Here is a 24484-nt window from a genome sequence, read left to right as displayed (position 1 = left end):
GATTTAAAGCCATAAGCAATTGGTTTCCCATCTTTTATTCAAATTAGCCACAAGAGCAGTTATCTATGAAGTTGATCTTGAATAACAGTCTTAAATTAACGTCAGTACAAAGCCAGATATAAAGCCAGAAGCAAATGTTTTCATATCTTTTATTTCCATTAGCCACAAGAGCAATTATCTGTGAAGTTGATTTGGAATAACAGTCTTCAATTCATGTCACTACAAAGCCAGATATAAAGCCATAAGCAATTTTTTCGCATCTTTTATTCCCATCAAACAGTTCGTGGTAGTACGGAGCGTGGTAGTACGAACTGTAGTAAGGAGCGACCCGGCTCAATAGTAACCAAAACTCTAAAAATGGAATTTTGATACCAATATTTGAAGAATCGCATTTTAATGCTGATTTTAAATATATAAGTTTCATCAAGTTTAGTCTTACCCATCAAAAGTTACGAGCCTGAGAAAATTTGTGTTTTTTTTTAAATAGGGGGAAACACCTCCTAAAGGTCATAGAATCTTAACGAAAATCACACCATCAGATTCAGCATAGTAGAGAACCCTACTGTAGAAGTTTCAAGCTCCTATCTACAAAAATGTGGAATTTTGTATTTTTTGCCAGAAGGCAGATCATGGATGCGTGTTTATTTGTTTGTTTTTTTTGTTTGTTTTTCTTCCCCAGGGGTGATCGTATCGACCTAGTTGTCCTAGAATGTTGCAACAGGGCTCCTTCTAGCGGAAATGAAAAGCTCTAGTGCCCTTTACAAGTGACCAAAACAATTGGAGGGCACCTAAGCCCCCTCCCACGCTGATTATTTTCCCAAAGTCAACGGATCAAAATTCCGAGATAGCCATTTTATTCAGCGTAGTCGAAAAACCTTATAACTATGTCTTTGGGGACGACTTACTCCCCCAGAGTCCCCTTGGGAGGGGCAACAAGTTACAAACTTTGACCAGTGCTTACATATAGTAATGGTTATTGGGAAGTGTACAGGCATTTTCAAGAGGATTTTGTTTGGTTGGGGGAGGGGTTGAGAAGATGGGGATATGCTGGGGGAACTGTGCATCGAGAATTTGTCATGGGGGAAGAAACTTTCCATGAAGGGAGCGGAGGATTTAACAGCATTATTTAAAAAAAACAATGAAAAAATAAATATGAAAAAGTTTTTTTCAGCTGGAAGTAAGGAGCAGCATTAAAACTTAAAACAAACAGAAATTATTACCCATATGAGGGGCTCACATCCTCCTAATACCTCGCTCTTTACGCTAAAGTATTTTTTAGTAATTTCAACTATTTATTCTACGGCTTTTGTGATTCAGGGGTCATTCTTAATGAATTGGGACAAAATTTAAGCTTTAGTGTAAAGAGCGAGGAGTGACGAGGGGGCGAACCCCCTCATATATGTAATAAAAACATGAGAATACAAAAGTTCTTTACGTAAGCTAATTTATAAGTTACGTAAATCTTTTACTAATAAAAAGATTCGTAAAAAAATAAAAGTTCTAGTTGCCTTTTTAATTAATTAAAAATCGGAGGGCAACTAGGCTTCCTCCTCCGCTCTTTTTTCTCAAAATCATTCGATCAAGATTATGAGAAATCCATTTAACCAAAAAAAAAATATGCAAATTTCGTTTTAATTATTCCTCTGCGGAGAGCCAAAATCAAAACATGCGTTGATTCAAAAACGTTCAGAAATTAAAAAAAAAACAAGTTTTTTAACTGAAAGTAAGGAGCGACATTAAAACTTAAAACGAACAGAAATTACTTCGTATATGAAAGGGGCTGCTTCCTCATCAACGCCCCGCTCTTTACGCTAAAGTTTGACTCTTTCTCTCAATTCTTCTTTTTAAAACAGTAAAAAACTTTAGCGTAAAGAGCGGGGCGTTGATGAGGAAGCAGCCCCTTTCATATACGAAGTAATTTCTGTTCGTTTAAAGTTTTAATGCCGCTCCTTACTTTCAGTTAAAAAAACTTCTTTTTTTTATTTAATTAGCCACAAGAGCAGTTATCTATGATGTTGGTCTTGAATAATAGTCTTCAATTCACGTCGCTAAACAGCCAGATATAAAGCCATAAGCAATTCTTTCGCATCTTTTATTCCCATTAGCCACAAGAGCAGTTATCTATGATGTTGATCTTGAATATAAGTCTTAAATTCACGTCACTACACAGCCAGATATAAAGCCACAAGCAATTGTTTTTCCATCTTTTATTCAAATTAGCCACAAGAGCAGTTATCTATGAAGTTGATCTTGAATAACAGTCTTAAATTCACTTCACTACAAAGCCAGATATAAAGCCAGAAGCAATTGTTTTCATATCTTTTATTTCCATTAGCCACAAGGGAAGATCTATGAAGTTGATCTTGAATAACATTCTTAAATTCACTTCACTGCAGAGCCAGATATAAAGCCAGAAGCAAATGTTTTCATATCTTTTATTTCCATTAGCCACAAGAGCAGTTTTTTGTTAAGTAGATTTTGAATGATAGTCTTTAATTCACGTAACTACACAGCGAGACATAAAGCCAGAAGCAATTGTTTTCATATCTTTTATTTCCATTAGCCACAAGAGAAGGTATCCGTGAAAATAATTTTGAATAACCGTCTTCAATTCACGTCGCTACACAGCCAGATATAAAGCCATAAGTAATTGTTTTCCCATCTTTTATTCCCATTAGCCACAAAAGCAGTTATCTATGAAGTTGATCTTGAATAACAGTCTTATATTCACTTCACTACAGAGCCAGATATAAAGCCAGAAGCAAATGTTTTCACATCTTTTATTCCTATTAGCCACAATAGCAATTATCTATGAAGTTGATCTTGAATAACAGTCTTAAATTCGAGTCACCACAAAGCCAGACACAAAGCCAGAAGCGATTGTTTTCACATCTTTTATTCCCATTAGCCACAAGAGCAGTTATCTGTGAAGTTGATTTTGAATAACAGACTTAAATTCACGTCAGCCAGATATGAAGCCATAAGCAATTGTTGTCGCATCTTTTATTCACATTAGCCACAAGAGCAGTTATGTATGAAATTGATCTTGAATAACAGTCTTAAATTCACATCCCTACACAGCCAGATATAAAGCCAAAAGCCATTGTTTTCGCATATTTTATTTTCATTAATTAACAAGGTCAAATGCTTTTTGAAGATAAACTTATTTATATATTTATATTAATATTTACATTTATATATATATTATATATATATATATATATATATATATATATATATATATATATATATATATATATATATATATATATATATATATATATATATATATATATATATATATATATATATATTAGCGTAAAGAGCGGGTGTTGAGGAGGAAAACCCTCTTTCATATACGGATTAATTTCTGTTCGTTGTAAGTTTTAATGTCGCTCCTTACTTACAGTTAAAAAAACGTTTTGTATTTAATTTCTGAACGTTTTTGAATTAATGCATGTTCTGATTTTGGCTCACTGCACATAAATAATTAAAACGAAATTTGTATATTTGGGGGGGGGGGGCTAAATGGCTTTCTCATAGTTTTAGTCGGAAGATTTTGAGAAAAAAGGAGCAGAGGAGGAGGCCTAGTTAACCTCCAATTTTTTTGATTACTTAAAAAGGCAACTAGAACTTTTAATTTTTAGGGCCGTTTTCATTAGTAATAAATATACGTAACTTACGAATTAACTTACGTAACGTACTTCTATATTAGTATGTTTTTATTACGTATATGAGGGGGTTCACCCCCTCGTCAATACCTCGCTCTTTACACTAAAGCTTAAATTTTGTCCCAATTCCTTAAGAATGACCCGCCAATACCTCGCTCTTTACACTAAAGCTTAAATTTTGTCCCAATTTCTTTAGAATGACCCCTGAATCACAAAGGCCGTAGAACTAACAGCTGAAATGACTAAAAATACTTTAGCGTAAAGAGCGGGGTATTACGAAGAGGTCAACCCTTAATATTCGTAATGATTTCTGTTCGTTTTAAGCTGTAATGCTGCTCCTTACTTTCAGTTGAAAAAACTTTTCATATTTATTTTTTCATTGTTTTTTTTTAATTAATGCTAGAAAATCCTGCGCTTACTTCATTGAAATTCTATTCCCCCTGGGCAAATTCCTCCATGGAAAGATCCTCCCGTGTACCCCCCATATTCTCCACCCCCAAACCAAAAAAATCCCCCTGAAAACGTATGTACACTTCCCAATAACCATTACTATATGTAGGCACAGGTCAAAGTTTGTAACTTGTAGCCCCTCTCACGGGGACTGTTAGGTTTTTTGACTATGGTGAATAAAATGGCTTTCTCAGAATTTTGATCCGGTGATATTTGGGAAAAACTGAGCGTGGGAGGGGGCCTAGGTGCCCTCCAATTTTAGGTCACTTAAAAAGGGCTATTACAATTTTAATAGACTAAAATTGTTAATAGAATTTTGAAACAAAATTAATAGAATTTTGAAACTTATCAAATAGTTCGCGGTAACGAACTGTAGTAAGGAGCGACCCGGCTCAAAAGTAACAAAAACTCTAAAAAAATGAATTTTGATACCAATAGCTACATCAAAAGAATCGCATTTTCATGCTGATTTTAAATATATAAGTTTTATCAAGTTAAGTCTTACCCATCAAATGTTACAAGCCTGAGAAAATTTGCCTTATTTTAGAAAATCACACCATCACACCATCAGATTCAGCGTATTAGAGAACCCCATTGTAGAAGTTTCAAGCTCCTATCTACAAAAATGTGGAATTTTGTATTTTTTGCCAGAAGGCAGATCACGGATGCGTGTTTATTCGTTTATTTGTTTGTTGTTTTTTTTTTTTTTTCTTTTTTCCAGGGGTGATCGTATCGACCCAGTGGTCCTAGAATCTTGCGAGAGGGCTCATTCTAACGGAAATGAAAAGTTCTAGTGCCCTTTTTAAGTGACCAACAAAATTGGAGGGCACCTAGGCCCCCTCCCACGCTAATTATTTTCCCAAAGTCAACGGATCAAAATTCTGAGATAGCCATTTTATTCAGCGTAGTCGAAAAACCTTATAACTATGTCTTTGGGGACGACTTACTCCCCCACAGTCCCCGTGGGAGGGGCTACAAGTTACAAAATTTGACCAGTGCCTACATATAGTAATGCTTATTGGGAAGTGTACAGACGTTTTCAGGGGGATTCTTTTGGTTGGGGGGAGGGATTGACAAGAGGGGGATATGTTGGGGGAAATTTCAATCGAGGAATTTGTCATGGGGGAAGAAAATTTCCATGAAGGGAGCGCAGGATTTTCCAGCATTATTTAAAAAAAAACAATGAAAAAATAAATATGAAAAGTTTTTTCAACTGGAAGCAAGGAGCAGCATTAAAACTTAAAACGAACAGAAATTATTACGCATATGAGGGGCTCACCTCCTCCTAATACCTCGCTCTTTAAGCTAAAGTATTTTTAGTGATTTCAAAAAACTTTAGCGTAAAGAGCGGGGCGTTGATGAGGAAGCAGCCCCTTTCATATACGAAGTAGTTTTTGTTCGTTTTAAGTTTTAATGTCGCTTCTTACTCTCATCTAAAAAAAACTTGTTTTTCTTAATATATTTAAAATCAGCATTAAAATACGATTCTTTTGATGTAACTATTGGTATCAAAATTCCATTTTTTAGAGTTTCTGTTACTATTGAGCCGGGTCGCTCCTTACTACAGTTCGTTACCACGAACTTTATTCTTTTAGGACATAGTCTAGTTCGTTTTACAGTAATAATCTTTTTTTCATTTCGATGGCTTCTCAAGATTACTTTCGATTTATTTTCAAGGTTATACCAAATTTTCAAGGTTTTTTTTTTTTTTTTTAAGAAGAGTTATTTCTCTCAGGAAATTTTTGAGCCATAACGAAAGATGATTTTAATTATCAGGTCAGCTAAATTTTTGCAAGAAAACAGTGTATGATGTAAGCTCTTTTTTTTACAAATTGTCCACAAATTTAGTCAAAATCTCTAAGAAAAATTAACCCTTCAGCTGAACAAGCACGCAATGGTACATGACAATTCATCGATACATTACGTGGCGTCCCATAGGGATTTGTACTTGAGTATTATCTTTTTTTACACTGTAAATAATTGATTTGAAGTGGCTAATTTCTGATGAAACCCACAGTTTCCCTTCTGGTAAAAAATTTGAGTTGGTACATAATGGGTTTCCATGAGTTTCACAGTTTCCATTCTGGTACATAATGAGATACTAATTTTGGACTTAGCTAAGACATTGCCTTTATTACAAAAATCTCTGACTAGTCCGTTTAAGGCACGAGACTTGTAAGATTCGTAGGAAATATCACTTACACGTTCATACATAAGTTCCCTGCGATACTTAAATACAAAAAAAAAATGGGTCAAAATAAAGTGCAAGCACAAAGTATTTAGTTCAAATGACTAACAAGTGGATTGATTAAGACAAGCTTAGGAGATTGATTAGTTATAAGTGACTAAGTAATTTTGGATACTATCCTCTTCCAACGTATGTGACTTTTATGAGACCCTTCTAGCCCACCAGTGTAAAAAAAAAACACAGCCCACATTAGAACTAGGAAATCAGCAGTATCAACATTAGAAATCCCTCAAGAGCAGACGATTTCATCTGGACATGTGGCTAGAGTTTACAGGAGAAGAAAAAACGGATCTATTGACTTGTGCAATTAGAATTATCAACAGAACATGTACTTATGTATATTACTACTGCTAACAACTCACCACAGCACTCAGCTGCCTGAGGCCAACACAGCTACGCACGCTCCTCCACCCCAATCTATTCGAAGCCTCCCTCTTTACAACCTCCCAGGAAGTTCCCATTCCTTTAAATCTTTCTTTACGACATCCTCCCACCCCAGACGAGGACAACCTGCTTTCCGTTTAGCCTTTGACGGTTGGCCGAAAAGGACAATCTTCGGCAATCTGTCATCCTTCATCCGCAGAACGTGCCCTAGCCATTTCAACCTTTGTTTCATTATAGCCCTAGAAAGCGGGATTGAACCACATTTTAGTACAGCCTACAGTTTGAAATACGGTCAGTCAGCTGGGTACCTAGAACAATCCGTAGGGAATTTCTCGGGAAAACTTCTAGTGAATCTTCTTGCGCTTTTCGGAGTGCCCATGCTTCAGAGCCATATTTTACCACTGTCATCACTGTACCTTCCAATTTTCTAATCTTGGTATGGAGACTTGTATTCCTTTTCTTCTGAACTTTTTTTTAACTTGAAAGAGCACACAGAGCCATGGCTGTTCTACTTTTAACATCTTCACTCTCCCACCGTCATTACTAATAATACTACCAAGGCAAGTGAAGCGCCCACCTGATCAATCATTTCGTTACCCTACCTCACCTTTTAAAATTTCACTTATTCCTAGCCTTAGTGACTTAGTCCTCTTAACATTAATTTTCAAACTATTCTAGCACCTTGAAGTTGGAAAACCTCCAAAAGCTCATTCATTTTGCTCGGGATCTCATTTAAATCATCAGCATAATTTAAGTCCAGGAAAGTTCTTCCTCCCCAAATTAATCCGTGGTCACCCATTGCCTTTCCTGTGCTCCTTCAGACAAAGTCCATCGAAATGTTCCATATAAAGCGGAGTAGAACACAACCCTGCTTAACTCCTCATTTAATAAAAAACAGCAGCAAACCTAATTTCCTATCTTAACCGTAGTTGTATTATTCTCGTACACAGCACTAATCACTTTAGCATTCGCACAGGATTCTGATTAATGGATAATTCTTCTGGGCTTGGTCTGTTTGACGGGCGTTTTCGGGCTGAAATTCCTAGCTTATTTATCTACTATGGGTTGCCTCCACATAGTAGCATAATATTTGTAGGCATGATGAAAATATAATACTTTACAAACATGTTCGGGCTACATATTTACACATTGGGGGAGGGGTAACCTAACACCATTCCCTCTAATGTGGGAATATATGCCCCAAATTATATAACTCCAATGTATTCTGTCACCCGCCACTTGTTTTCCACTGCGTGTACTCAATAGTATCGTTTACACAATAGTAAACGAAACTCTAAAAAACTAAATTTTGATGCTAAAAGATACATCAAAAGAGTCGGATTTTCATGCTGATCTAAATATATAAGCTTCATCAAATTTAGTCTTTGTCGTCAAAAGTTACGAGCCTGAGAAAATTTGCCTCATTTTGGAAAATAGGGGGAAATACCCCCTAAAAGTCATAGAATCTTAACGAAAATCACGCCATCGCATTCAGCGTATCAGAGAATCTTATAACAAACATTTCAAGCTTCTATCTACAAAAATGTGGAATTTCGTATTTGTTGCCAGAAGACAGATCACGGGTTCGTGTTTATTTGTTTTTTTTTGTTTTCTTTTTTTCCCAGGGGTCATCGTATCGACCAAGTGGTCCTAGAATGTCGCAAGAGGGCTCATTCTAACGGAAATGAAAAGTTCTAGTGCCCTTTTTGAGTGACCAAAAAAATTGGAGGGCACCTAGGCCCCCTCCCACGCTCATTTTTTTCCAAAGTCAACGGATCAAAATTTTGAGATAGCCATTTTGTTCCGCATAGTCAAAAACCATAATAACTATGTCTTTGGGGATGACTTACTTCCCCAAAGTTCCTGGGGGAGGGGCTGCAAGTTACAAACTTTGACCAGTGTTTATATACAGTAATGGTTATTGGGAAGCGTACAGACGTTTTCGGTGGGATTTTTTTGGTTTGGGGGTGGGGTTGAGGGGAGGGGGCTATGTGGGAGGATCTTTCCTTGGAGGAATATGTCATGGGGGAAGAGAAATTCAATTAAAAGGGCGCAGGATTTTCTAGGAGTACTATAAAAAAAAAATGAAAAAATAAACATGAAAAAGTTTTTTCAATTGAAAGTAAGGAGTAGCATTAAAACGTAAAACGAACAGAGATTATTACGCATATGAGGGATTCTAAAAATACTTTAGCATAAAAAGCGAGGTATTTAGGAGAAGATAAATACCTCGCTCTTTATGCTAAAGTATTTTTAGTAATTTAAACTATTTATTCTACGGCCTTTCTGATTCAGGGGTTATTCTTAAAGAATTGGGACAAAACTTAAGATTTAGTGTAAAGAGCGAGGTATTAACGAGGGGACGAACCCCCTCATACACATAATAAAAATATACGAATATAAAAGTTTGTTACGTAAGTTAATTCTTAAGTTATGCATATTTTTTACTAATAAAACTTTCGTTAAAAATTAAAAGTTCTAGTTGCCTTTTTAAGTAACCGAAAAATTGGAAGGCAACAGGGCTCCTTCCCCACCCCTTATTTCTCAAAATCGTCTGATCAAAACTAAGAGAAAGCCGTTTAGCCGAAAAAAGAATTAATATACAAATTTCATTTTAATAATTTATGTGCGGAGAGCCAAAATCAAACATTCATTAATTCAAAAACGTTTAGAAATTAAATATAAGAAAACTAGTTTTTTTAACTGAAAGTAAGGAGCGACATTAAAACTTAAAACGAACAGAAATCACTCCGTATATGAAATGGGTTGTCCCCTCCGCAATCCCTCGCTCTTTACGCTGAAGTTTGACTCTTTGCCACAGTTCTACTTTTTAAAACAATTAAAAACATTAGCGTAAAGAGCGAGGGATTGCGGAGGGGACAGTGCTTTGGCTCTGTTTAGGGGAGTTAAGTGGTGGGGTTCAGTGCTTTGGCGAGTTTGGCGCTTCTGGACGTGCTAGGACGATGAAAATTGGTAAACGTGTCAGGGAGCTGCAAAAATTGACGTAATAAAGTCGTTTTCCCCGATTCGACCATCTGGGGGCTGAAGGGAGAGGAAAAATTAGAAAAATTGAGGTATTTTTAACTTACGATTGGGTGATAGGATCTTAATGAATTTTGATATTTAGAAGGGCCTTGTGATTCAGAGCTCTTACTTTAAATCTCGACCGGCATTAAGCTTCTGATTTTCCTTTAAAGCAATCTATTGATTCTTAGAATTTTACCAGAGCTCATACCATATGAGCTCTTGGCTCTCGGCTCTTCTGACCTCGTCACAAGTGCCATATGAGCTCTTAGCTCTTGTTTATTACTGTGAACGTCACAAAAATGTTATGAACGTTCAAATGATTCCTTACTGGACATGTAGTTAATGTAGCCCTTCGATTCATTTACTAGTTTACTACTGTAAATGTCGCAAAAATTTAATGAACATTCAAATGATGCCTTACTGGGCATGTATCTGATGTAGCCCTTCTATTCATTTTCTAGTTTATTACTGCAAACGTCACAAAAATGTCATGAACGTTCAAATGATGGCTTACTGGGCACGTACCTGATGTAGCCCTTCGATTCACTAGATGCTGAGACTTATCACCCTGTATGCATATAGGTATGCAATTACCAGCAAATTTGACTGCAGATCTACCCTATATCTGAGCTTATTCGCATGAAGTTAAAAAGAGCTGGTTACATATCATTACCCATATACCCCAAGCAAAAACCCTAGCGAGGGGCGATTGTCACTCCTTAGATTTTTGTTTGCCCCTCAAGCATCAAAAAATACCTCTTCTGGTATTTGCATTGAAAAAAATTGCTCCTCCCTAGATTTTGTAAATTACATTTTCGCCCATTTCCCCTCGTGAACTGACGTGCCTGTTAGCTGTTATCAGGGGAACAAAAAGTACAAAATAAGAAGAGGAAGAGAATACATAAACTAGACAAATTTAGAAAAGAGAAACCAAAAATAATTGAAATAAAAAACAAACCAAGTAATTCTCGCTAAATGCAGGTAGCAACAAAACAAAAACTATACAATCAAATTATTGTTACTTCCTGTAAAAATCATAAAGCAACACTTGTCTTGGCACGTACACGTTTTGGCGAGGGAGCACAACTTTAGAAACAGCGAAATATGGCAATCATATGGAAAATGCACAAAGATATAGCGAAAATTTGAGGATTTCGGGACTGCAACAGATTCGCAGACCATTTGACCCTTTGAAACGCGTCCTAATGCAAGCAATTATTATTACAGAACAGATTTTAGGACTTAAAAGTCCTAAATAGGTTTTATGACTTTAAAAAGTCAATTAACCCGAAATTAAGAACTCGAGTTTTGCGACTAGAAACCATGCTCCCGGAGATCTAAGGAGTCAGATTTGGCCAAGAATGAGGGTTGCGTTAGGGGAATGAGGACTAACCGACTCCAAATCACATCCATAATTTACTGACTCCAAGCTCTGGTCGCTGTTGTATCGTCTGTCGAAGTACGAGACTCACCTTTACCATTTGTCACAATTCAAAACTCGATGCGTAGCAGCCTCAGAGTGTAATTAAATATAAAAAAGAAACAAGTTTTTTTTAACTGAAAGCAAGGAGCGACATTAAAACTTAAAACGAACAGAAATTACTCTGTGTATAAAAGGGACTGTTCCCTCCTCAACACCCCGCTCTTTACGCTAAAGTTTGACTCTTTCTCTCAATTCTACTTTATAAAACAGTAAATAACTTTAGCGTAAAGAGCGGAAGGAACAGCCCATTGCTCCGTGTTCAGTTTTAATGTCGCACCTTACTTTCAGTTAAAAAACTTGTTTTTTTAATTTAATATATCAAAAGAATTAAAGTTTAATGCTGGTTTCTAATATATAAGCCTCATTAAGTTTAATCTTACAGATCAAAGGTTACGGGCCTGATAAAATTTACCTTATTTTTGAAAAAAGGGGGAAACACACTCCCAAAAGGTCATAGAATCTTAATGGAAATCACACCATCAGATTCAGCGTATCAGAGAACCATACTGTAGAGGTTTCAAGTGCCTATCTGAAAAATGTGGAATGTTGTATATTTTGCCAGAAGAACAATCACGGAATCGTGTTTAATTGTTGTTTTTTCTTTTTCCAAGGGGTAGTCGTATCAATCTAGTGGTCCTAGAATATCGTGAGAGGGTTCATTCCAACGGTTCTAGTGCCCTTTTTAAGTGAACAAAAAAATTGGAGGGCAACTAGACCCCCACGCCTCTTTTTGCTCAAAATCGTCTGGCCAAAATTTTGAGATAGCAATTTTGTTCAGCATAGTTGAAAGGCCGAAGAACTATGCTTTTGGGGATATCATGATCTTCTTACAGTCCCTGGGGAAGATCTTTAAGTTACAAAATTTGCCCATTATTTACGTATGGTATTTGTTATTGGGAAGTATGCACATATTGTTCGGGGAGAGGGGGGATTAGCTGCTTTTAGGAGTTTCCATAGGGATAATTTTCCACAGAGGGAAGTTTCAAGGGGGAGAATTTTTCAGGGGAAATTCTACATTGGGGAATTTGCCTGAATCCCTATACGAAATTCATCTTTATGTCTTAGTTTCTCATTACCGACTCAATTTTACGCGTGGAGATGTCAGGCATAATTATCCGGGCTATATTTTCACCAGGATTGAATTGCCTAGATAATAAATCCTTGGGGAGAAGGAATATTTCCGTGGAGGAGTGCCCAGATTTCCTGGGATTTTTTGAAAAAAGATTGGAGATTAAATTAAAAAAAACAAAAAATTTTTCAACTGAAAGTAAGGAACAACGTCAAAACTTAAAACGAACAGAAATTATTGCGTACCTTAGGGGGGTTACTCCCCCAAAATACCTCTCTATTTATGCTAAGTTTTGAATTTTGTCCTAATTCTTTAAGAATGACCCTTGAAATACTATGTCCGTTTAATTAGAATAATAAGAAGCTCGTTTTAAAAAAGTACTAAAGAACTTTAGCAAAGAGTGAGGTGTTTTGGAGGAGTAACCTCCCTCATATCCGCAATAACCTCCGTTCGTTTTAAATTTTAATGATGCTCCTTACTTTTAGTTGAAAAAACTCGTTTTTTAAAACTAAATCGCAAATAAAGATCTTAATATGATTAAATAAAAAAAAAGTTTTTTTTTAACTGAAAGTAAGGAGCGACATTAAAACTTAAAACGAACAGAAATTACTCCGTATATGAAAGTGGCAGTTCCCTCCTCAACGCCCCGCTCTTTACGCTAAAGTTTGACTGTTTCTCTCAACTCTACTTTTTAAAACAGTAAAAAACTTTACTGTTAACATATAGTTACCTATATAAAGTTAACATGTATGTTAACTTTACTGTTAATATATAGCAAGATATTGATGATCGCACATCGTTTCTTTGTTATTATTAGAGAAGCGCATCCATTTTTGAGCTTTCTAAAAAAAAACCTCCAACAAGACTTAAAAATGCGTAAAGTGGGCTTGCTTACAGGTAACATTACCTATAGAGCGAAGCGTATTAGTCCAAGAGCCCCGCGGGCAGCGGGACGAGGTCTGTATTCTACATTTATTCAACAAAGAGTGATGAAACTAAAAAAAAAACAAAAAAGAAACTCAAACGAGGTATATCAAATGAATATAGAATACAGACCTCGCCCCTCTGCCCGCGGGGCTCATGGACTAATAGGCTTCGCTCTATAGGTAATGTTACCTGTAAGCAAGCCCCACTTTAGGCATTTTTAGTTTGCCCCATGGAGGAGGAGGGTCAACCAGAAATGGATGCACTTCTAGAATTAGCATTTCTAAGTGCTCTAGACTAAACATTTACCCAAATACAATTACTCCGCTTCAAAACACTTGTCTTAGATTATCTGTCCAGGATTGAGCCTGTCTGTGATTTAGATACTTTGTTCTAACTTTAAACTCCAATATCCAAAGATTGTAATAGGCTACAAGGTTACGCTAAAGCTTTAAATGTGAATTCTAGGATTCGACTTTACAATTGACTATCAGGACATTTAAATATTCAGCAATACCTATGGATAAATTATTCAAACTAATCACATTATTATTACAAAAATTCGAACAAATCCATTGATGAAACAGAAGATATTCTAGGCGGTAGCCTATAATGGAGATTCTACATTGATTTAGCTGTTTCAATGGTGATTAGCTGTCTTTTACCCAGCCATAGTTGGGTTACATTTTTCCATTTACATTTTGTTCTGTCATGTTTAATTTATCGCTTGTGTTATGTCATTGTAACACTTTCATACATATTAATATTTTCACAAAAAAAGTAAAGTTTCATAATTACCTTTCCAGTGGTCTTATAGGCGATAAATCAAAGCAAATCCAAACGTAAAATTAAACAAAATCCTCCAATACTACAAATTGAATAAAATCCAATTTTACTAGTGGAACACGCGATATCTGAACGAGAAATTCAGAACAGGTACTCAGTTTCGTAATAGAATTCGACAAGTCTTATCACGCAGTCAACCCGACGAACTGCTTATCTTTTAGTAAACATGTAACTATTGCATTTCAAATACGAAACCCTTTAATTTCCAGTTCACGGTTCACTGATTGGGAAATGTATGGAAATTACCAGATGATTACCAGAAGACTTGAGAATAAAACTACTTCTGGACTTGGATTTGAAATATTCCCATAGCTTAGTACCATAGACATTCAAAATATTATTGTCTGAATTGGTGAAGTTTCAAATACGAAACCCTTTAATTTCCAGTTCACGGTTCACTGATTGGGAAATGTATGGAAATTACCAGATGATTACCAGAAGACTGAAATTACCAGAAGACTTGAGAATAAAACTACTTCTGGGCTTGGATTTGAAATATTCCCATAGCTTAGTACCATAGACATTCAAAATATTATTGTTTGAATTGGTGAAGTGGAAACACATGCAACTATATACAGTCAAATCTCGCTAACTCGAAATTCACGAAACCACGATTTTTCTTCGAGTTACTTATAGTTCGACTTGTGCAAATATTGAGTTTTATGATTGAAAACGTTGTTAGATTTAATTTTTTTTCAGTTTCAAGTGGCTACATTGACAAAAATGGGGTACTGCCCTAAAAACTCCATAATTTCAAAATATCCAAAAGAGAAACATTACAAATTCTCCCTTTTCAGGCACGATTGGACCTTAGATAGGTCCAAGGGACCAATTTTTATTTTGGTTTCTTTCGTACTTTAGTAGTAAACCATGTTTTGATATTAAATCAGATTTCCCGGCCCAATCACTAACAAGAGTAAATTTCAACAACTTACATTAAAGGATTTCAAATTTATCCAATCGAATTCTTTGTAGAAGAGAATGCTTTGTCAAAAAGAATTTCAGACAGTTCAATACAATCTGATAAGGAGAACGCCGGGGACTATTGAAGCTGCTATGGCGACGCGAGAACAAACAGGAGACTACAGCTCATGACTGGAATATCAAACACAATTCTTTCAAGGGAACGCTAAATCCTCAAAAACCAATTCACCACCATTAACACGTCAGCAGTAGACATTTAAAATTCCCACTTTTACCCGAACTAAATTTTTCAAAAATGAGACATATAAATTGTCACAAAAGTTTTTCACAAAAAGACATATAAAGTGTCATAAATTAATTATCACAAATTTATTGTCACAATCAATCGTCAAAAGTTAGTTGTCACATATAATTTGTCACGATTTTTTTCACAAAAAGACATATACATTGAAATGCCTGTTGCCAAGTCAACCCCCACTCCTCTTTCCTTTTTCATCATTTATTGTGGACGTTTATTTATTTAAATTTCAGACCCACTATTGTTGTATACTATACTTCACTCATTTCGTTTAATTTTCATATTGATCATTTATGCAATTGACACATTGATTTGCATTCACAGGTTTTTTAGCTAGTGTTTAAAATCTATTTCTCCTTTGTTGTTTTTTTTTTTTCTTCTTTGCTGGATGAAAGTGCAAATTAGGCTCTCTTAGAGTTTGGTGTAGCCTTTCAGAAACCAATATTATTTTATTTAATGGATCCAGGGCCATCATACAAGCATGGGGGAGGGACTCGGATTCCCCAAATCCTAAATTTTTGGACAATTCTTATTCAAATTTGCTATTATCTGTTGTCAATTTTTTTACCTCATATTTTTTATACTATTTTGTTGTTACCGGTAACACCCTCGGAAGCAACGCTTTTATAGTACAACCACTAAAACAAAAATTATCAAATAAAGTTTGTTTTTTCATCATTAGCTCCCCTCTCCCTAAAAAAAAAAAAATGCTACAAATGTGCCTGTCCAGATCTATGGTCTTTTTTCCTAATAGGAGTAGAAGCATCAGGGAATACAGAAACTCAAGGTAATTCTTTGTCTCCTTTTTCCTGTGATAATAGTAACTAGCAACGGTGGAAGGGGGGGGGCTCTAATAAACAACAATACGTTACCCCAGCAGGAAAAAAGACTGAATCTATAAAGTATAGCGTGAATAACACCAGTTTTGCTAATTAACCGCTGTGTTACCGAAATTTAAGAACCGGTTTTATTACCGGTTGAAGAGCACCAATTTTACCAATCAACCGCCGTATTACCGAAATTTCGACCGGAAAAAATATAACCAACTCCCCCCCCCCTTAATACGTTGACTCTATTGAATACATCCTTACACATCTGTATAATAAAGGCAAACAAGGTTGTGTGTGTGACATTTTCACTACTAAATGAAATCCTTTCACCTTAGATTACATTCTGATAGTTTTTCTTGAAATAACAGGAAAAATGAAAGGAAAAAAATTTCTTGAAATTTCCGTTCGAAAAAGCGGCGATTTCGACGAATATGCATTTTATTTTATTTTTCCTTTTCTTTTTTGTAGGGAAATAGAGGTAAGAGCAACATCAAGAAAAAATACTTCCCGAGAAGTAGGACCAGTAGTAACATTCCCAAGGGCCTAAACATAAAAATATTGAAGCTGAATATATAAAATGCAAAATACGGAGAGAAAAACACATCAATTCAAAAAAAGAGACTGCATTGGAAAAAGGGGGGGAAACTTACATGGGAAGGAATGGAAAAAAAGAAAAAATCAAAATTAGACATAAACTAATTCTTAAGAGCTGATTCTTAAAACAACATCACTCATCACTTTATCTTATTCATTTGATAGCAAGAAATCATCGTTGCAGAAGTACAGGAGCGTAATTTTCTATGGGGATTGAAAGGGGCCGATGCCCCCCTCCCCCAGCTGAAACTTAGTATCTTCAAAATCTTGTCCAAATTAAGATTGACCTACATTATTCAAGCATCAACAGAAATGGATCAGTTTTCTTAGGTATACCTAAGAAATAGGCATACCTTAGGCATACCTTAAGTATGCCTTTATCCTATTATGTGGCTCATTTTTCCTTTTTACTGTCATTTTCACTCGATTTGGGAAAATCAGCTGCAACCTTGCCCTCCACCCCCAGATTTTGACGAAATTACGCCACTGCAGCAGTAGCTGGAATTATGCAACTGAGTAAAAAGCGAACAACGGCCCATTGTAAATGAATATGTAATGTCCGGTTTCGAAGAAATTTTAAATGGTAAATTGTATATTAAAGCTTATGGATAAAATGGTCAGTGAAAGCCTTATAGTTAATTATAAGGCTTCATATTAATTAGTTATAAGGCCATTAATTAAGCCTTATAAATTAGTCTTTTATTTGCTGCAAGTTATTTCAGGACTATTCTGCTCCTAAGAGAACACCCTGTTTTCGTCGTCAGTTTTGTGTTTCAAACGATTCGATAAATCGTTCGGTAACGTTCGATTTAGTTTTCGGTGACGAACTATATAGTTCGAACTATATAGTGATTTATAGTTCGGTAACGAACTATAAATGATGAGCCACTCGGTTGAATTGTGACTGAAGCTCTGAAAACAATGCCAGGAAATTCCCCTCCGTTTAACCGTCTAAAACTTTCTCCAGAAACTTTCCTTCCCATGGAAGTTTCCCCCCCCTTTTCCAAATCTTGACGTATTTTTGAGGAACATTAAGACGTAAAGAGCGAGGGTTGATTAAGTTTTAATGCTGCTCCTTACTTTCAGTTGAAAAAAAAAAACTTGTTTCTATTATTTAATTTCTGACCGTTTTCTCAAATCATGCCAGGAAATTCCCATCCATTCACCCGTGTAAAATTTTCTCAAGAAACTTTCCTTCCCATGGAAGTTTTTGGGGGGTTTTCCCCCCTTTTTCCCAATCTTGACATATTTTTAAGGAACTTTAAGACGTAAAGAGCGAGGGTTGAGGAAGGGGCAGGCTCTCTCGTGTACGGAAAATTTCTGTTCATTTTAATCTTTTTTTAATCCAAATTAGCCCAAGTTTTTCATACCTCTACAGGAATAGGGAACTATCACGAGTCAGTTTATTTGAGCTAGCTTTGTAAATGTTGCATAAAATACAAAGAAATCGTTAATGTTCGTTTCATGCTTCAGTTTCGTCTTTTTTGAAATTAATAACAGGAGGCAACGCTGTCAATGAGGAATGTAGTTTATCACAGGATGCGTATACAAGCAAATTATAATTAAAATATAATTAAATATAAATAACAAAAATAATAAATAAATAATAAATATATAATAAAAATATAATTAAAATAAATCATTGGTTAATTGTTACTATCTCCAGCTAAAATTGCGGACAACAAATGTAGCCCCTGACATACGATACACAAACGAGGCCTACACTGTAATCCACACTGCCCTTACAGTAGGCTAATAAAAATTGTGGGTGGCTCGTTGTCTTGGAACAAAAGCAAAAAGCAAAGCAAACTTTCGCATGCAAACCGATTAGGGTTCGCGTAGCGCAGGTGCCGATCTCCTGATTCTCAGCCCTCGGCCGGGGTGCAATGCGTGGTTGGGGGCAGGCCATCAGACGCTTTCCCGTGCTTTTCCCTAGATTTCTCTAGGTACCCATTTGAAGCTGGGTGGACTTTTGGCTTGTCTTACGGGGAAACGCCACTAACCCTCGTCCTAAACCAAACGGTCGGCACCACCGAGATTCGAACCAGCGACCCTTAGCTCGTGAGTTCGGCGCGTTAACCACTCGGCCACGGACGGACGAACGAACGAAAATAATTAACTTGTTATTAATGACAATAGAGTTCTAGAGCACACTCATAGTCTGTACAGTGCCACTGTAGAGTGCCACTTGGTTAAGAATAATATACCTGTGTTTTTTCGAGGCCATCTCATATAGAACCGATCCTAGGGGGTTTTGTTCTTATACGGTTTTGAAACTTGTAATTTTTTTAAAAAAACCTAGCATTGTGTAATAGCAAGATGCCGACACATACATTTTGGGAAAATAAAAACCTTCTTTCCAAAAAAAGGAAAAGAGAAAGAGCAAGGTTTAAAAGTCTCCCAGATTTAAAATTCTGATGAAATTATTTTCCTACTTGCAGAAATTGTAATATTTAATTATTCTAATAAATTGAGTTACAAAACTGGCATTATGTAGGAATATAATATAACATCTTATGCACAAATGCAAACCGGATAGCCAAAAAAAAAAGGTTTTTTGGTAAGGCAACCCCACATAAGACATAACATATTTCCTCTTCAACACACCCAAACCAACTACAAAAAGGAGAGACGATGGAAAAACAAAACTCATCAACATTAACACTTGAAATATACCTGCCTGCATATGTCGCAGTTTATTTTTTTTGTTGTTGTTGGAAGAATGTTCTGCTAAAAACTGTCCAAAGAATTTCTATGTTTTTAGATTCTTGAGCGAAAATATAAGACACTGCCAACTTATTGTTTATGCCGTGCAACACATGTTAGAAAGCCTTTCTGTATCTACTGAAATTAATTAGAAGACGCAGTTCAGAGGATGAACACCGGAATTTAAAAGAAAAAGCAACGACTAAGTCAAATTTTTAGTCGAATGCAACGACTAAAGGTTTCTACGTGTTCCTCCTTTCGAAAAAGGGGAGAACCGAGACTCTTTGAAGTTGCAGGACATGCCAAAGAGGGTTTTTTAAGCCTCCTTTATTCCGGCGATCTTTCTTACCAATCTTTGAGGGAGATAACCCCTCCCCCCTGTGTATACATCTTTGAGATTTTGCCATACTTGAATATTCTAGTAAAACCTACTATTTCAGATCGTATTTTCTTTATTGATGAGAACTGTAAAGAGACACAAGAGCTAAGAGCTCATATGGCACTTGTGACGAGGCAAGAAGAGCTAAGAGCTAAGAGCTCATATGGTATGAGCTCTAACAAAATTCTAAGATTCAATAGATTGATTTAAAAGGAAGATCAGAGGCTTAATGCCGGTCAGGATTTAAAATGAGAGCTCTGAGTCACGATGTCCTTCTAAATATCAAAATTCATTAAGACCGATCACCCATTCGTATGTTATAAATACCTCATTTTTTCTAATTTTTCCTCTCCCTTTAGCCCCCCCAGATGGTCAAATCTGGGAAAACGACTTTATCAAGTCAAATTGTGCAGCTACCTGACACGTTTACCAATTTTCATCGTCCTAGCACTTCCAGAAGCACCAAACTCGCCAAATCACTGAACCCCACCCCCCAGCTCCCCCAAAGAGAGCGAATCCATTACGGTTACGTCAATCACGTATCAAGTACATTTGCTTATTCTATTCACCAGGCTTCATCCCGATTCCTCCACTTGAAGCGTTTTTCAAGATTTCCGATTTCCCCCTCCAACTCCCCCCAATGTCAACAAATCTGGTCGGGATTTGAAATAACAGATCTGAGACATGAAACGATTCTAAATATCAAATTTCATTAAGATCCGGTCACCTGTTCTTAAGTTAAAAATACCTCGTTTCCAAATTAACACCCCCCAGCTCCTCCAAAGAGAACGATTCCGTTCCAATTATGTGAATCATGTATCTAGAACTTGTGCTTATTCTTCCCATCAAATTTTATCCCGATCTCTTCACTCTAAGCGTTTTCCAAGATTTTTTCCCTCCTCCAACCCCCTATGTCCCCGAATCCAATTCGAGTCGAAAATGGAGCACCTGAGACATAAGATCCTTCTATATATATCAAGTGTCATAAAGATCCGATCACCTATTCGTAAGATGAAAATATCCCAATTTTCACGTTTTCCAGGAATTCCAGTTTCCCCCTCCAACTCCCCCCCCCCAATGTCACAGGATCTGGTCAGAATTTAAAATTAGAGCTTTAAAGCACAAGATCCTTCTAAATATCATCATTAAGATCTGGTCACCCGTTCGTAAGTTACAAATACCTCATTTTTCCGATTACCCCCCCCCCCACAACTCCACCAAAGAAAACTCCACAAAAGTTTTTACTGTTTTTAAAAGTCGAGTTGAGAAAAAGAGTCAAACTTTAGCGTAAAGAGCGGTGCGTTGAGGAGGGAACAGCCCAATCATGTACGGGATAATTTCTCTTCGTTTTAAGTTTTAATGTCGCTCCTTACTTTCAGTTAAATAAAACTTGTTTTTTTTTATTTAATTTCTGAACGTTTTTGAGTTAATCCATGTTTTGATTTCGGCTCTCCGCAAATGAATAATTGAAACGAAATTTGCATTTTTTTTTTTTCCTAAATGGCTTTCTCATAGTTTGGATCGAACAATTTTGAGAAAAAGGAGCGGGGGAGGAGGCCCAGTTGCCCTCCAATGTTTTGGTTACTTAAAAAAGCAACTAGAACTTTCAGTTTTTTACGAACGTTTTCATTAGTAAAAGATATACGTAACTTACGAATTAGCTTACGTATCGAACTCATATATTCGTATGTTTTTATTACGTATATGAGGGGGCTCGCCCACTCGTCAATACCTCGCTCTTTACACTAAAGCTTAAATTTTGTACTAATTCCTTAAGAATAACCCCCTGAATCATAAAGGCCGTAAAATAAATAGTTGAAATTACTAAAAATACTTTACCATAAAGAGTGAGGTATTAGGAGGAGGTGAAGCACTTATATGCATGATATTTTCTATTCGTTTTAAGTTTTAATGCTGCTTCTTACTTTCAGTTGAAAAACCTTTTCATATTTGTTTTTTCATTGTTTTTTAAATAATGCTAGAAAAATGACAAATCTCCCATGACAAATTCCTCCAAGGAAAATTTCCCCCACATAACCACCTCTTCTCAACCCCTCCTCCCAACCAAAAAATCCCCCTGAAAACTTCTGTACACTTCCCAATAACCATTACTATATGCAAACACTGGTCAAAGTTTGTAACTTGCAGTCCCTCCCACGGGGACTGTGGGGGAGTAAATCGTCCCCAAAGACATAGTTATAGGATTTTTCGACTATGTTGGGTAAAATGGCTATCTCAGAATTTTTATCCGACGACTTTGGGAAAAAATGAGCGCGGGAGAGGGCCTAGGTGCCCTTTAATTTTTTTGGTCATTTAAAATTGGGCACTAGAACTTTTAATTTCCGTTAGAATGAGCCCTCTCGCAAAATTCTGGGGCCACTGGGTCAATACGCTCACCCCTGGGAAAAAAAAACAAACAAATAAACACGCATCTGCGATCTGTCTTCTGGCAAAAAATACAAAATACCACATTTTTGTAGATAGGAACTTGAAACTTTTACAGTAGGACTCTCTGATATGCTGAATCTGATGGTGTGATTTTCGTTAAGATTCTATGACTTTTAGGGGGTGTTTCCCCCCTATTTTCTAAAATAAGGCAAATTTTCTCAGGCTCGTAACTTTTGATGGGTAAGACTAAACTTGATGAGACTTATATATTTAAAATCAGCATTCAAATGCGATCCTTTTGATGTAACTATTATCAAAATTCGGTTTTTTAGACAAATGGATCGAATCGATTGTGGATCGAATGTTTTATCCAGGGAGTGCTGACCCTGGTAACCTTTTATTTGTTGTTAGACCTCCTACCGTGAGGTCAGATTTTAGCCCTATATACGCATGTAGTAGGGTTTGGAACTCCCTGCCGAATAATATTAGATATTGCCACTCCATCGGGGTCTTCAAAAGATTAATGAAAAGTCATTTGGGTTCATTTTTCTTCTTATTTTCTTTCTATTTTATATAAGTAATAGAAGTATTATATATTTGCCAGTTCAATTGAGTGTAAATAATTAAAAAAAATAAAGGTTTGATGTAACTAATTGCATTTTTCTGTTTTTCTTTTTTGTTTTATCTTTACTCTTCGTGTTTATTTCCCTTATATTGTATTATGAAGATTGATAGATATGATTGTAATGTTTTTCCCTACGCTCCCAGGCCATGGAGCCTTCTGTGGGGGTATTAAAAGAGATGCATGTAATGACTTATTTGATAACAATAAAGTTAAAGTTGAAAGAGACTTGATTTTAGCTAGAACCCTTACTAAGAGGTATATTTAAATACAAAACAAAATAACATTCGAAAAATTTCTTACTAAAAGCTTCGCATGGAAGGTAATTCAAACTATATGCTAACTTTGATGCTTAAAGTTTTGCTACAATCGATAAATTTTAAGTTTTTATGACAACACATAACTTACACAAAAAATAAAGACCTTAAAGACCCACTGAAGCTCTTTCTAATTCAGGCTGAGAGCTTGCAGTTGCTCCTCCCCTAACAACTCTGACCTCCCCAAATACAGCAGGTTTGTGAAATACCAGGAAATATCCCCTCCATTTTTTAAAATGTGGATATCCTGAGTAATACAGCAAGTATGGAATTGGGTAATTTATGTTCTTCAATAATAAAATTTAAAAGGGAATCTCAGTATCGATACCTGCAGAATTTCTTCATGGGGGTGAATAATCAATTACTTAGGACGGGTTAGCGAAGGCTTGCTAAAAAAATTTTCTGCAAAATTTATATTTCTTTAATGTTAAATTCCCAATGTAAACTCCTCCTTCCTTGCAGTTCCCATTGGATTTATCTGAAACTGAAATGGGAATTATTCATTTGGTCAGCACGAAAAAGAACAGCACTTCGTGTCAAAATGTACCTTATTTTGGGGGATTAACTCCCTACCCCTTGAGACAACAGCTGCGTCGACGAAAGAACTACTGGAGGCCAGAGGGTTGTGTTGTGACCAGAGGAAGGTTTCTTAAGTTTTTATTAGTGTCCTCAAACTGAATTAACACGAAAGAAAAAAAAACAGTAAAAAAAAAGTAAAAAAGCGGACCAATATTTAGGAGACATAATATTTGAATTCTTCCTAACAAATTCCTATATGTATTAAATCGTCCTCCCAGTCGCTCCTGAGATATTACAAAATGCTATTTTGACAGTCGGATGAATATACTATCTTTTACTTTACCTCACTACACTCACTGTAGATAAATTCAGAGTTCTACTGTTGATAATAGTGCAAAACGTTTAGGGAGATTGAAGACACACATTTTTCGGCCCCCACAACTCCTCGCTCTATGCACGAAACATGAATTCTACTTGTCTTCTCCCCCTCCCATACTCCAAAAATTTTAGCTGGATCCCCATCTATTGCTACTAAGATGATCCAGACATTCCATTTGGATAGCCGGGATACATAGTTTCTTTCATTTCCCAATACCCCTCCTTCCAAGTAAAAATAAGATGTCTGCTTGTCTCCCTCCCGCCAACATAGCCAAAACCTCTCGCCAACATAGCCAAAACCTCCCGCCAACATAGCCAAAACCTCCCGCCAACATAGCCAAAAAGTCTCAAATCAATCCCCTCCACAATTCCAGAAATAATGCATACACGCTGTTTTTATAAGCTGGATACATAATCGGTATGCACT

The 24484-nt window shown here is 36.2% G+C and overlaps 1 protein-coding gene across 17 annotated transcripts in view; it reads right to left on the bottom strand.

The window, feature by feature from the left end:
• The window catches only part of LOC136027968 (protein NDRG3-like), a 221938-nt gene that overhangs the window by 175443 nt on the left and 22011 nt on the right, over positions 1-24484 (bottom strand). For 3 of the 17 annotated variants that reach the window (XM_065705441.1, XM_065705446.1, XM_065705453.1), the window contains exon 1: positions 15038-15188. The exons of 10 other annotated variants lie outside the window; for them this stretch is intronic. The gene's annotated coding sequence lies outside the window, so the exon portion shown is untranslated. Of the gene's footprint in view, positions 1-14054; positions 14247-15037; positions 15196-24484 lie in introns of those variants that run through there. 4 more of the 17 variants (XM_065705442.1, XM_065705444.1, XM_065705458.1 and 1 more) reach the window with 3 other exon arrangements.

This window comes from Artemia franciscana, chromosome 6 (genome assembly GCF_032884065.1).
Source record: "Artemia franciscana chromosome 6, ASM3288406v1, whole genome shotgun sequence".
Classification (NCBI taxonomy): domain Eukaryota; kingdom Metazoa; phylum Arthropoda; class Branchiopoda; order Anostraca; family Artemiidae; genus Artemia; species Artemia franciscana.
The sequence above is the reverse complement of the archived record's forward strand: the minus strand, read 5'-3'. Positions and strand labels throughout refer to the sequence as shown.